This window comes from Cydia splendana, chromosome 14 (genome assembly GCF_910591565.1).
Source record: "Cydia splendana chromosome 14, ilCydSple1.2, whole genome shotgun sequence".
Taxonomy (NCBI): domain Eukaryota; kingdom Metazoa; phylum Arthropoda; class Insecta; order Lepidoptera; family Tortricidae; genus Cydia; species Cydia splendana.
Window position 1 is genome coordinate 18,312,578 of NC_085973.1, and position 13,523 is coordinate 18,326,100.

Sequence of the window (13,523 nt, forward strand, 5' to 3'; positions counted from 1 at the left end):
TAACATTTTAATTTGTTCTCCTTAGTATTAATAATGAAACTTGGTTGCTATACTTGGTTACATGCAGAGTTACCGCTTAAGTTGAGAAACTGTGACGGAGCTTTATACAGAAACTAGGAAACTAATTTCTAAAGCCTGGGTTTGGCAAACATTAACTTGATTAACCCAATATGAGGCAAATATTATACATAAACAATGTTTGGAGAATGCTCTCATACTTATAAATCTTAAAGAAAAACGTTAAGTAACGGTAATAAAAAAATCATTTTAATTGGTAGAAAACATTCATTGTTTCCAAAACAGTAATCAAAAATTAACCAAGAACATGTAAATGAAATAATATGTATTCTAATTAAATGTTTATTTCGAATTTTAACGATGTATTTTGTCCTATGGTTCATATCGTAAAAACGATACTTGACTGAAAAGCTCTCTGTTATATATAAAATACGATTGTGAGTTCCCGAGATTTGGCGGTGTCATCGTCACAAAATAGTCACAAAGTTACCCCGTAATCCGTAAATCTCGTTATTAAATAGTTGTGACGATGATGATGAATGTTGTAATATATTACCATGTAAGGTTGAAAACAATTGTCAATTTTGTAAACTACTTGTATTTCTTATATTTATTGTATATTTTGTATTATTTTGTGCTGCTGATATCTGTCTGTATAAGTCATAGTGTAGTAAATAATTATTCAGACCTAGATTTTGTCATACTAATAGATTACCAGTGATCGGTTTTAGTTATAAGACTTTGTGTACCTATATCATTAAATAAAATAGAAGCTTTACTGACTCAATTTAGTTTAATAAGAGCTGTAAATATATTACTTAGATTAAAATTTAAAATAACCATCAAATTTGGAATGAGAAAATAAATTAATTAATTAATCAACCCAGAATTTTATTTTTTTTAAATTGCAAACTTACCTATAGGTACCACTCGCATCGAATGATGATGAATGTCAAGATTCACGAGCCCTTATGCCCATATAATAGTAGAAAAAGAGAGTCCCAAAACTTCCATAACGTTCCGTTCCTTCCATTTTGTTACTGTCATACAAAGTCTATGAATAATGGTAACGGAATGGAAATAAAAATCTTGGGACACTTTTCCTTCTGTTGTATAGGTGTACAACTATAAAATGGCCCGTATGAAACTACTGCAGGATTCATGGAAAATGAAGTAGATTTGTGCTTTTCATCTACCATAAAAGAGGAAATGTTTCGATTGAGCTGAACTCAATATAACCGGCCACTGCACTCATTCAAAAGGCTACCCTCGAACCTTTGAAACGTCACTCAATGTCGACAGACGGCTCACCACGGTTTGCGATTGTCGATATGAGATTTTGCCTTTTGAACAAAGAGGTGTCCGTGTGATTCTACTTGTTAGGTTGTCGAAACTTTATAAACTATTAAAGGTTTGTTCAGGCAATGAAGGCCAATATAGGGATATTAACTGAATTTAAAATGAATATATTTCACACCATGCATGAAATAAATTAAGGCCTTATCTTGGGCCAAATAAAGGGCAAGCGAGCGCGAGGGAAAGCACCCACGAGATGGTCTGATGTTGTGAAGAGGGTGGTTGGCGGCAACATGCAGTGCGTGACCTATATGGCCTATGATCGCACACTGTGAAGACGTAGCATAGATGGTCGCGATCCTCAGCAACGAGGGACCGAGGAAGAAGAAGGTGAAATAAAGCCTATTTTAATTTAAACTCTGATATCAAGAAATAACTTCTTTCACTCTCTGTTGTGCCCGCATTTTTGACATTTGCGGCAACAATGCAATCGGCAGTAAATGTCGTGCTGAAATACTGTGCAGCAATGTACATACATACTATACAGTAATTACCAGCATTACACAAAATCCAAACGTTACCTTTAGCTTTATCCGACTTTAAATATTAGTTCATTATAATTTTGACACACACATGTACCTATTAGCTACAATTATGCAATAAATAAGTTAAAGTGCATCAGTTAGTATGATAACTCAGCGGAAAACTGTGTTGAATTTCCTTTTCGCAAATCTACTTCAATTGTGGCAATAGAACGGCCTTAACTCATTTATTTGCCTTGTGCGATGGACTACTGTGCTGGACTATTCACTACGCGTACGGGAAATCACAGACGGTCCAATTTAAATTTGACCTCCGATAACGTATATTTAGCATGGATTCCTAAGCCAAGTTAAAGTGGGGATAAGCTCAAATACGAGAATGTTTTGTGAAATAGGCGGATGGCATAAAAATCTAGTTTATCTAGCGAACAGCGCCACATGAATCGTTTTGTATTGTAATGTACTTACACTGTTGGGGTAGCGCTTACATATCACAGAGACTGCCGCAAACACCAAAGTTTGCAAAATAAGGGCATCTTTAAATATTTGTTGTTCTGTTATGTTGATATTATCGCAGATTTTAAATGTTGAAACTACCTTCATTTTACTATGAATCATGAAATACTTATAAATTACTACGTCATACGATTTACATCACGTATCGTGCAATAATAGTGATGACTATTGTCATATTATATTATTAACCATTTACTTTAAAATTGACAAAATTGTGTTGAATGTGTGTATAAAGCTATTTTAATATTATTACAGAATTTAATTATTACGAGTATTTTATAGGTAAATTTAAAGCTCAAGCCTTGGTACGTTGTGGTGATGCAGCTGGTAACTAATAAAACGGTAAGTGAGGATAAGTATTAAATATATATTCATTACAAACTTGTGCATAGAATATTTAATTTTGTGTGATAAAATCATCTTAGTCCTTGACTTACGATATTGGATTTTAAGTTAGGTATGATTATTATCTCTTTATTTATTTTTCGTCTTAAGTTAGGTATTTTTATAATATGAATATAAAAGTAAAATATAAAAACACTTACAAAACAATAAAAAATACATATAAACACATTATAAAAAACCTAACCTAGGGTGCCGCCGGCAGCGGGGCAGGGCCCAAGCTGCCGGTGGTCAGGGCCGCAGAGTGAGGAACCGACGTACTATACGCGCCGTGTCCAAAATTACCGCCTTCTGCATCTGACCCTTGATCCAACCACCCAGCGAGAGTCTCTATAGGTGTTGGTCGAGACTCTTCGCTATGAGACCGTTCGCTGACACGACTATCGGAACAATGATCGTCGAGTCAACATCCCACATGGCGGTAATCTCATGAGCTAAGTCTAGGTACTTGCTGGACTTATCCTTCTCGGCCTTCACGAGATTCTCATCGTGGGGGATGGTGACGTCGACGAGCACAGCCCGGCGCTGCGATCGGTCTATCAGCACGATGTCAGGCTTATTGGCAACAATAGTCCTGTCAGTGATGATAGATCGATCCCAATAGAGCGTGGCACGACCATTTTTGAGAACTGGTGCAGGTGAGTACTTGTAGTACGGCACTTCACGGTCCACAAGGCCGTATAGGAGGGCAAGCTGCTGGTGAATAATTCTGGCTACGAGATTGTGCAAGTACTCGCCGTTAGCAAGATGAGAACAACCGGAGATAATATGCCTGAGTGACTCTCCGGGACGGCGGCATGCCCGACAAATGTCGACCGTACCGTCCTTCAGGATATATCTCCGGTAGTTATTCGTCATGATAACTTCGTCCGCAATTGCACAGGCAAAACCCTCGGTTTCTCCGAAGAGATCCCCGAATCGTAGCCAGTTCACCGACGCGGGTAGGTCTACATCGGCCCCCATGAGGGCCTTGTAGAACCGCCCGTGTAGCTGCTTATCCTTCCATACCGCCTTGCGGTCCTCGGTGCTTAGTACTACAGGTTCGCGCCAGTTCTCGTTCGCCAAGGAGAGCGGCGTGAGGCCCCTGTCAGCTGCCACCACATCACGATGCATTCCACACTGGTTGTTGAGGAAATAATTCCTGAGATTGTACACCTCACGGTTGTGGAGATTTTTGGCGTTTAGAAAGCCGCGACCTCCACATTTCCGTGGGATGTACAATCTCATAACAGACGAGCGTGGGTGCAGCATACGGTGTGCGGTGAGCAGCTGTCGGACCCTCCGATCCAGGGCATGATTATTTATTGTTATACTGTTATTGTGATAAGAATAAATTCATACCTGACATAAAATGATAATATATTATTTACAATGTGTTAGGAACTAAGTTGATTTTACCAGACGAAATTAATAGCATCAATGTAAACCATTAAGCTCTACAATTAAAATCTGATTATCTTGTGTGTAATTCTAAGTACAAAATAATGAATGACAGACTACTTTGTTACTACCTAAGTCGCACCAAGAGGACAACTCGAAATAGCATTGCGATATCAAAATGATGTCCTCTTGTTATCATTCGTATGTGCATTCCACTGGAGCTTGTTCGTACATGTGTTGGCGCGAGCGAGACGCAAGAGCGAATGATACCAAAATGACATCATTTTGACATGGGAATGTAAGTAAGAATTGGCATCCAAGCTAAAGACAATGAAGTTAGAAAGGTGACTTTAAGCATAGTCTAATAAAACATGGTCTTCCATTCCCAGAGTGACACGGGCCTACGTCACAACAACATGGCCGCTATATATAGCGCTATCGCATATTATCATATAGCGCTGTCGCATGATGACGTAGGCCCGTGTCAGTTAGGTGACCTAGAAAAGACGGGAATGGAGTACCAGGCGGAGTATATTATTATACCATGACTTTAAGATATGCTGAACTTTGCAAGTTGAAATTGATATTTATAATGAGCACCGGGGTCTTGTAACAAATACTTATTGTTTTAAGTATGATAATATTTCGTTAAAATGTTATCTCAGAACATTAACAAGTAACGAATGTGCCTTTCAGAATGTCTTTTGACATTTATTTCTTTTATTTTCACGTACTTATAAAATAATGATAATATTATTATCATTATTGAAAATAAAAGAAATAAATGTCAAAAGACATTCTGAAAGGCACATTCGTTACTTGTTTATATTGTAGTGTATTCTCCCACTCAATCTACGTAGCTGTGGTTTTCTTTCGATGCTAAAGCAAAATCTGAAGAGGGTTAAGTAAATAAGTAGGTAAGAGAAAACCGAGTTTGAAAAAAAAAAGTATAAAAATACAGTCACAGTACTGGTGTTGTTACCGCCCTAGGGCGGGATTAAGGACAATACGTGCCTATGTCAAAAATTTATAGGGCTATATGTACTGTTAAACGTTGTACAATACACGTGCGAAAAGGTAACTCGCAATTCGTGTCGATTTAAAACACTCCCTTCGGTCGTGTTTCAATTTATCGCCACTCGTTGCGAATTTCCTCCTTTTCGAACTTGTATCGTAATGTACTATTTTGGAACGTCGGCTTGTAAAGATGATTGTACATGTACGTACAACTTAAACATAACATTTTCTCGTTCGCTCAAATAGGTCCTAAGCTTAAAATCAAATAAATAACGAACGTGTTCCAAAAGCTCCGTAACTATTAGAAGCTGGTTTTCCAAGTTCGCTAATGACATCGAAATTATAATGGAGTTCCAATACCCCGGGGGGGCGAAAGTTTCGCGTATCCAACCACTTTTATATAAGTGTCTAACGACCAATGAGGAGAAGTGCCGAAAAAGGCGACGGTTGGGTGGAAATTGAGTTGAGTAGTTAGGCGAGTTTTACTTTGTTAGTTTGCTTTCTACAAGATGTTACTAGTGGGCATATCAGTTTACTGCCTTGGATACCTCATCACCGTCATCTGGTAATTCATGCTTAGGTACCAACCAGGAAAAGCGTAGGTAAGATGTTACTAGTGGGCATATCAGTTTACTGCCTTGGATACCTCATCACCGTCATCTGGTAATTCATGCTTAGGTACCAACCAGGAAAAGCGTAGGTACCTACTGTACGTTGTTCGAAATATGTCTTATTTTAGATCTTGATGACGAAACAGTCATTCAGGAATGTCCCCCAAGCCTGTCCCCTGCGGAACACTGAGAGAAAAATCATCACCAGGAATTAATAAACAGTTCTGTACTGGGGGAAAAAATGAAGTTTTAGTAGTAATCATGGAAGTTTCACTATTTCTGTAAAATTTATTTATTTCTACAAACAGCTCAGTAATACTAAATCTAATTTCAGCAAACAGACTTTAGTAAATGGAGCATTAAACAAAGTTCAGTATTTGTTACAATCCATTTTTATTACTACTAAAATTCTCCGATTTTTACTAGTAAAGTTTGTGATTTTTAGGGTTCCGTACCTCAAAAGGAAAAAACGGAACCCTTATAGGATCACTCGTGCGTCTGTCTGTCTGTCTGTCTGTCTGTCTGTCTGTCTGTCTGTCTGTCCGTCTGTCACAGCCGATTTTCTCCGGAACTACTGGACCAATCAAGTTGAAATTTGGTACACATATGTAACTTTGTGACCCGAATACGGAAATGTAACGTAAACAAATGAATTTTAAACATGGGGGCCACTTTTGGGGGGTAAATGAAAAAATGAAAAAATTTAATTTTTCAAACTATATCATGTTACATATCAAATGAAAGAGCTTATTGTAAGGATCTCAAATATATTTTTATTATAATTTTCGAATAAACAGTTTAGAAGTTATTCAAGAAAATAGGCAAAAAATGACCATTCCCCCCCCCTTATCTCCGAAACTACTAAGTCTTAATTTTTTTTTAAAAATACATAAAAGAGGTCTATACCTATAGATGACAGGAAAACCTATTAGAAATGTACAGTCAAGCGTGAGTCGGACTTAATTACAGTTTTTGATCCGACCCCTACGGATTTTTTAAAGAGATTTCACTCACGTTTCACATAAGAAATACATTGTTAACAGTGCCGGATTACTTAGAGTAGTAGTTTTCTTAGAGTAATTGGTGATAATTTTCTGATAAGATAATCATTTTAAATATTTAACGGTCTTACCTACTTACGAGTAATTGTAAGGTCAAATTAAAAATAATGTTTAAAAAAATGTGTTAAATTGAGAGCTAGCTCAAAGTTTTTTGTACTCGTCGACTTTAATGGTTGAATTAATAAAGACTTTGTAACCAATAAGCAAAACAAGCACGTGCTTACGGCACCACGTTCAGGGGGGGCACCAAAATGCCAGGTTCAAAAAGGTGAACAAATTTTAAAATTAGGGACAGACACATCGTTTTTACCACACGATTTTTTTAGCTGTCCAAAAGCTAATTTGCAAAAATAATGGCGCGTAATTCTTTGGGAAACAATCGGTAGCAGTAGAAGAGTCGTGATTACATGCATAGATTCGATTTCAACCCACTCTTTTGCGGTTCGGCGTTAGGTCTTATGCGAGGCCTTCTGCCTTACGGCAAAGTTGATCTTCTGCCTTAATTACACTTGCGCGTGGATCCAAATCCAAGCTTTCCTCTTTCGCAGCTGGGCCTACTGCCTTTCTCACACTTCGCCAATTCAATTCCAAGCTCTCTGCTTTCTTGCATATTTTATGCATGAAAATAACCTCGCTGAGACCCTTAAATATCGAGCCCTATGCGAAGCTAGGCTGATAGAAAACTGTCCCATCCCTTCTCTGTATGAAATCCTGGATTCGCGCCTGGTTGGGACTATAACTAAAATTGCGTTTTTATATCGAAAAATTTTCGCGCTCGCTTCGCTCGCGTTTTCAATAACTTTATAAGGTATGATAAAGGTAACATTCGGGTGGCGACTGCAGCAACATTACTCTGTTGCAACGTTACTGCTGCAGTACTGTCAATTTTCGTGATAAAATGATGTGACTGATTTCCATTCTCAGCTGTAATGCGGCAATGAACTTCTCTCAATTTACCAAAAAATCAATGTAATCTTGATGACCCTAGGGAGAGGGGGCACCTAGAAATGCTTAGGGCATCAAAATATCTTAACCCGGCACTGATTGTTAAAAATTGTGTAATATACGGAACCCTTGGAACGCGAGTCCGACTCGCACTTGGCCGGTTTTTGGAAAAAAGCATCTGTGATTTCAAGTTATGATTTTAGTAAATGTCTCACTTACATAGTTTTGTAATATCTAAAAAACGAGTTCGCGGGAATAACATTACCCCATTTAAAATTACAATTCAGTTGTTACTATAGCGACATTACAAAGTTTACTGGTATTTAGTAGATAGACTTGTTGTGTTTATGTTCATTGTTGCACCAATCAATCACTAAACGAGTTTTGTAATACCAACACAGCGAAACGAATGTTAGTGATTTTAGTAAAATTTACTACTTGCTACGTTCATTTGGTTAGAGTTAGTATTGTGTCGGATGTCGGGCGGGCGTGTCTCGTGTCTTCTTTGTTTAAAACATACTTAAGTTAAATAATAAATTTAGGATATATTGTGGGCCATGGACATATTAACCCGCGACCTACTGTGTAGTTGGTGTCTACAGGAATATATTGTTCTGCAACTTCGAGCTAGCTGTTGTTATTCTAGTGATAATGACATCATAGGTAAATCTAAACTGTTTGCAATTCCAACCTCCCTAGCACAGGTGCGCCGCGAGAGCATGTTGCGCGCGTAATAAATACTAGTCTCTTTCTGACTGTATGAATAAGAAAGGAATGGGTAGAGTATCTCGACAGGCTTTTATAGTGCCTCTTTAGTACAGAGATATACTCCCAAACGCTTTTTTATTCATACAGACAGAAATAGAGACGGGTAGCTACCACGCGCGCGACATGCTCTCGCGGCGCCCGTTTGCTAGGGGCGGAGGAATTGCAAACAGTTTAGTTTTTGCCTGTGACGTCATTATCTCTAGAATAACAACAGCTAGCTTGGAATCGCAGTACAGTTTAGTAAAACCTATGACGTCATCGTCTCCGATATTGCTAAAGCACGCTTAGAATTACAAAACGGTTAGTTTTCACCCATGACGTCATCACCTCCGATATTGCTAAAGCACCTCTCGGAATAACAAAACCAAATTTCTGAAATTACTCTAGCATACTTCAAATTACAAATATAGAAGTTGTATTTCCTACTAAATGGAAATTGCAAAAGTCAATTTGTTCCTATTAGTTGACTCTCCTTGTCCCCGGATTAAGTTTTATTTTTGTAATTCTAAGTGTGTTTTTGTTAGTTTTTTTTCTCAGTGAAGGGTGCCCATGAGGCTGGCCCCTGCTTGATGGCTAATGGATGTATTCTTATTATATCAACAAATTAAATATACTTGTAATAATAAGTTACACGAGTTGTACACGTAACTGTCAATTTTCCGCGCTAACATCAAACCGTGCTTTGCACTTATCAAGCCAGTTACAAGACTTTTTTTTTTTAAGTTTTGGGTCCTCGCTTCCACTACGGCGGCCTACAACTCTTATTAGAGTTAGACCAGCAAGCTCGGTTCTCCATACAAACGTAGTTACACTCTCATTTCAAATATACTAGCTTGATTGCTCTGAAACGATGTACTTCTACTTACAATAGGATAAGGTATAACTGGTCCTGAAATAGCTTCAGATAACATAGTTAAAAGATTACAGCGAATTTAAGTTTTTTATAGAAAACTTATTTTTGCTCTATTTCATTTGTTTTATAAACTGGAGCTACCTATATAAACTGGGCAAAAGTTTCATCACAATCCAACACGTAGTTTTAAAATGAGAACGAAACTCCGTTTGTATGGGAAGGTGAAATTCGGCCGAGCTTGCTGGGGACTCATAAATTATATCCAACTAAAATAAAGTGTTAGCTATTTCACTAACAACCTATATACTCATGTCAGCAACGTTTATGTTAGAGCAATATAACTAAAAATACACGACTTTTTCGTCAAAAAAACTACAACGTTAAGACTTTTCCGTCAAAAAACGCGCGAGTTGAAACAGGCCAAGCATTAAAGGGAAAAACCTGGGATAAACGTGGAAATGTAATGAAGACGTTATTCCTTGAACATTCGGCCAGGTAATAAGTAAGAGTATTTTTAACTCGGCGCCATGTCACGTAGACGCCCTTACTAAGGAAACTGGACTGAATAAAAATGTAAATGAAAGCTCTTTTTACAGGCTTAATACTACATAGGTAGCACTGAAAGTTTTCAGAAAGGGTCAGCTAGATATCATACAATTTATGAAAAATTAACTCCATTTAATTTTTTTGAGGTATATATCATTCGGTTGTCATTTATACTTCAGGTTTTCTGGCTATTTGAAAGTTGTATGGCGAGCGTTATTTAAGTTTTGACTCGAGATTTTTTTTGTGTCAAAAATTTCTACGATTTTCATTGTGGGCTCAGCCAACAACAGAGTAAAAATAGGCTTTAGTTATATGTATATTTTTTAATGATGCCTAGTTCTCGTAAGACTGTATACATTTAGAATTTTAAATTGAATCGCTCTTGTAGTCTTTAATTCATAGAGAAGTATGTCATTCAACAGCGTCGTCAAAAGTTTACATCATAGTTGTGTAGTTAGTTGCTAATGAAAAAGACCGTCATCTCTCGATGGGTACCTGATGAGTTTTATACAAAACCTCTGAGGACCCAAAATCACCATACAAAAAGGGCTTTGGGAGAATGAGCCGCAAGTGTTTCAGCTTGATACTATGCTAACAAAACTGAGTGCACGGGATAAGACAAACATAAAGCGCGCGAAAAAATAGGGAGTAACGGTAACGGCTTAGTTACTACAGATTTCTCGAATCCAAAACCTTTCAGTTTGCCCCTCGAACTATCCCATAATTTATGTCTTAAGACGATACATTATGCACATAAATTGTATCATTCATTTTGATAGTTATTGATATCCCTATCATGCATATTCGGTTAATAATACAGATACATATATCTGCATTATTTCAGACATCACCCCATAGACATAGATGCATTTATATGGGCTATAACATACGTACCTACGCTGACCTATCAGGCCAATTTGTAAGTGAGTGCCATGGTATAATAATATACTCCGCCTGGTACTCCATTCCCGTCTTTTCTAGGTCACCTAACTGACACGCGCCTACGTCATCATGCGACAGCGCTATATGATAATATGCGATAGCGCTATATATAGCGGCCATGTTGTTGTGACGTAGGCCCGTGTCACTCTGGGAATGGAAGACCATGTTTTATTAGACTATGGTGAGTGCGAGGCATTCAGACTCCCATATACACCGTGAAATTTTAGTGGTTGTGTTCTTAAATTTCACGGTGTAGATATTATTATTACTAAATAATAAGAAAAATCATACAACTTTGGGAACATATCAAATAATATTATCAAATATGCTCAGAGTTGACATTAGAAAATATTTGCACGCTTGCTTGCAAGCAAAATACACATTGTAGGTACCTGAATAGTTCTAACATTTTTTGTTACTGTATTTTTGCAAATAAATGATCCTCCTCCACGCACGGCTGGCTTCGTCACTTTTGCCTTTAGTAACTAAGGTAAACGTCAGTGTTGGCCGAAAGTTAATCCAAATTGAAAATGCTGGCTATTAACCATTATAAATTGAACCGTAATCTGTAATCGTCCGTTACGGTTTAAGGTTCAATTTATAATGGTTAATGGCCAACATTTTCAATTCGCATTAACTTTCGGCCAACACTGGTAAACGTACTAGTGCTCGACATGCTAATGCCCAATAGATGACACCTTGCTGTCACCTCTATTGAAAATGACTTAAGTTTCAAGACGACATGTACTGGGACCGCGTCGAGCACCAGTACGTTTACCTTATATGACATCTATTTTAGTTTATAAGAAATTCAGGTATGCAGTGAACACTCTATACTTACTTCTTTCTCTATGGTTACAGTAGACTTTATACATAGTTCGTTTTCCTCAAGAATCTATCCTTCAATAAAAGCTGCTTATAAATTAATGATAAGTTCCGAGAAATTTAGATGCGAATTCACGAACTATAAATAGTATGAGAAAACTGACTTATTGTTATCATAATCTTATGTTATGTAAAGCTAGGTACCGTGAAATGGGGTGAGTAGGGTCAAAACTGAAATTCAAACGTCGATAACATTTTATTTTTACATATGAAAACTGAATGGTGTAAATAATAAGTGTTCCGGACGTTTGTATTTTAGTTTTTATTTTATTTTGGGTAGTTCCATTTCATAACTTTGACGATAAAGAGGAAAACCCAGCTCACCCCGTAGTGCCTCGTATTTGGGGTGAGAGGGGTTTTCATACAAGGGTGATTTTGGAAGATTGTTGGATCGTTTTTTTTTTTATTATGCGTATTAATATAGCTCCATTTTAAACTGGAATACATTATTTTTGTAGCAGTAACCTTAAAATCCCTTCTCACCCCCCTCTCAAACCTTCTCTCCCCATTCATAACCCACCTCTCCCCGCGAAACCTACTCACCCCGTTTTACGGTACTGGTTGGATTAAGCCTTCTCTACGGATTTCTATAAACAAAATTCAACGGCTTTGTTAGTCCTTCCACCTAGTTATTTTATGTTACTAGCCTATAAAGTGTCCCACTGCTGGGCAAAGGCCTTCCTCCTAGTTGCTGAGAAATGCGTCCAGTACGGATATGATGGTCGTTCTTGTCTACGTGACAGCGTGATAAAACGGTGTCCGTCACTTTCTATCCCACGGTGTTAAAAAATGACAGTTATTTTATCACGTGGATAAAGATGGATAAAGCCATCCATAATACGCCGGCAGGTCGTCCTCACGGAAGTTATGTTATAAAGTAAACAGTCCATAAACTACAGGCTATTAATAAAGCTTATAATCGGGCTATTAGCACGTCAATCCGACGTTGTTAATGATGAATGCCTGGTTATATAATAGCTCTGATAATTGGTTCGCTTTACAGTCTTCACACCCTTCTCTAACACGCGACTAGGGTAGAAGGAAATTCTAGACCAATAAAATAGTTTAATAGTACGATTATACTTATAAATCAGTGTAAAGTACTAACAGACTATTAGTGACCATTTGTAGGCCATATGTCGTTGTAATAAATATCAAAATTGCTCAGTTGGCAGTGCCGACGTTGATTTTATTTCATCATCATCATCCATCATCATCAGCCTACTCTCGTCCACTGCTGGACATAGGCCTCTCCTATTGCACGCCATTGAGCACGATTTGCGGCAACTCTGATCCAGCTCTTGCCAGCCGCCTTGCGAAGGTCATCGCTCCATCTAGTCTGAGGGCGTCCTACACTACGTTTGCCGATGCGCGGTCTCCACTCCAGAACTCGCCTACCCCAACAGTTATCGGTTCTACGGCTAATATGACCGGCCCACTGCCACTTCAGCTTGCTAATCCGGTGGGCTATGTCGACGACTTTAGTTCTCTGACGGATGACTTCATTTCGAATACGATCCCTCAGAGAGACTCCGAGCATAGCCCTTTCCATAGCTCGCTGAGCGACTTTGAATTTATGGACCAGTCCTACCGTGAGTGTCCACGTTTCGGCTCCGTATGTCATCACGATGATTTTATTTATAATAAAGTAAGTAAGTAATTACAAAAAGTTAAATTGAACATTAAGGTCAACTCTAGACGATGATAAGCAGCATCTAAATAGTGACAAATTAATAAATAA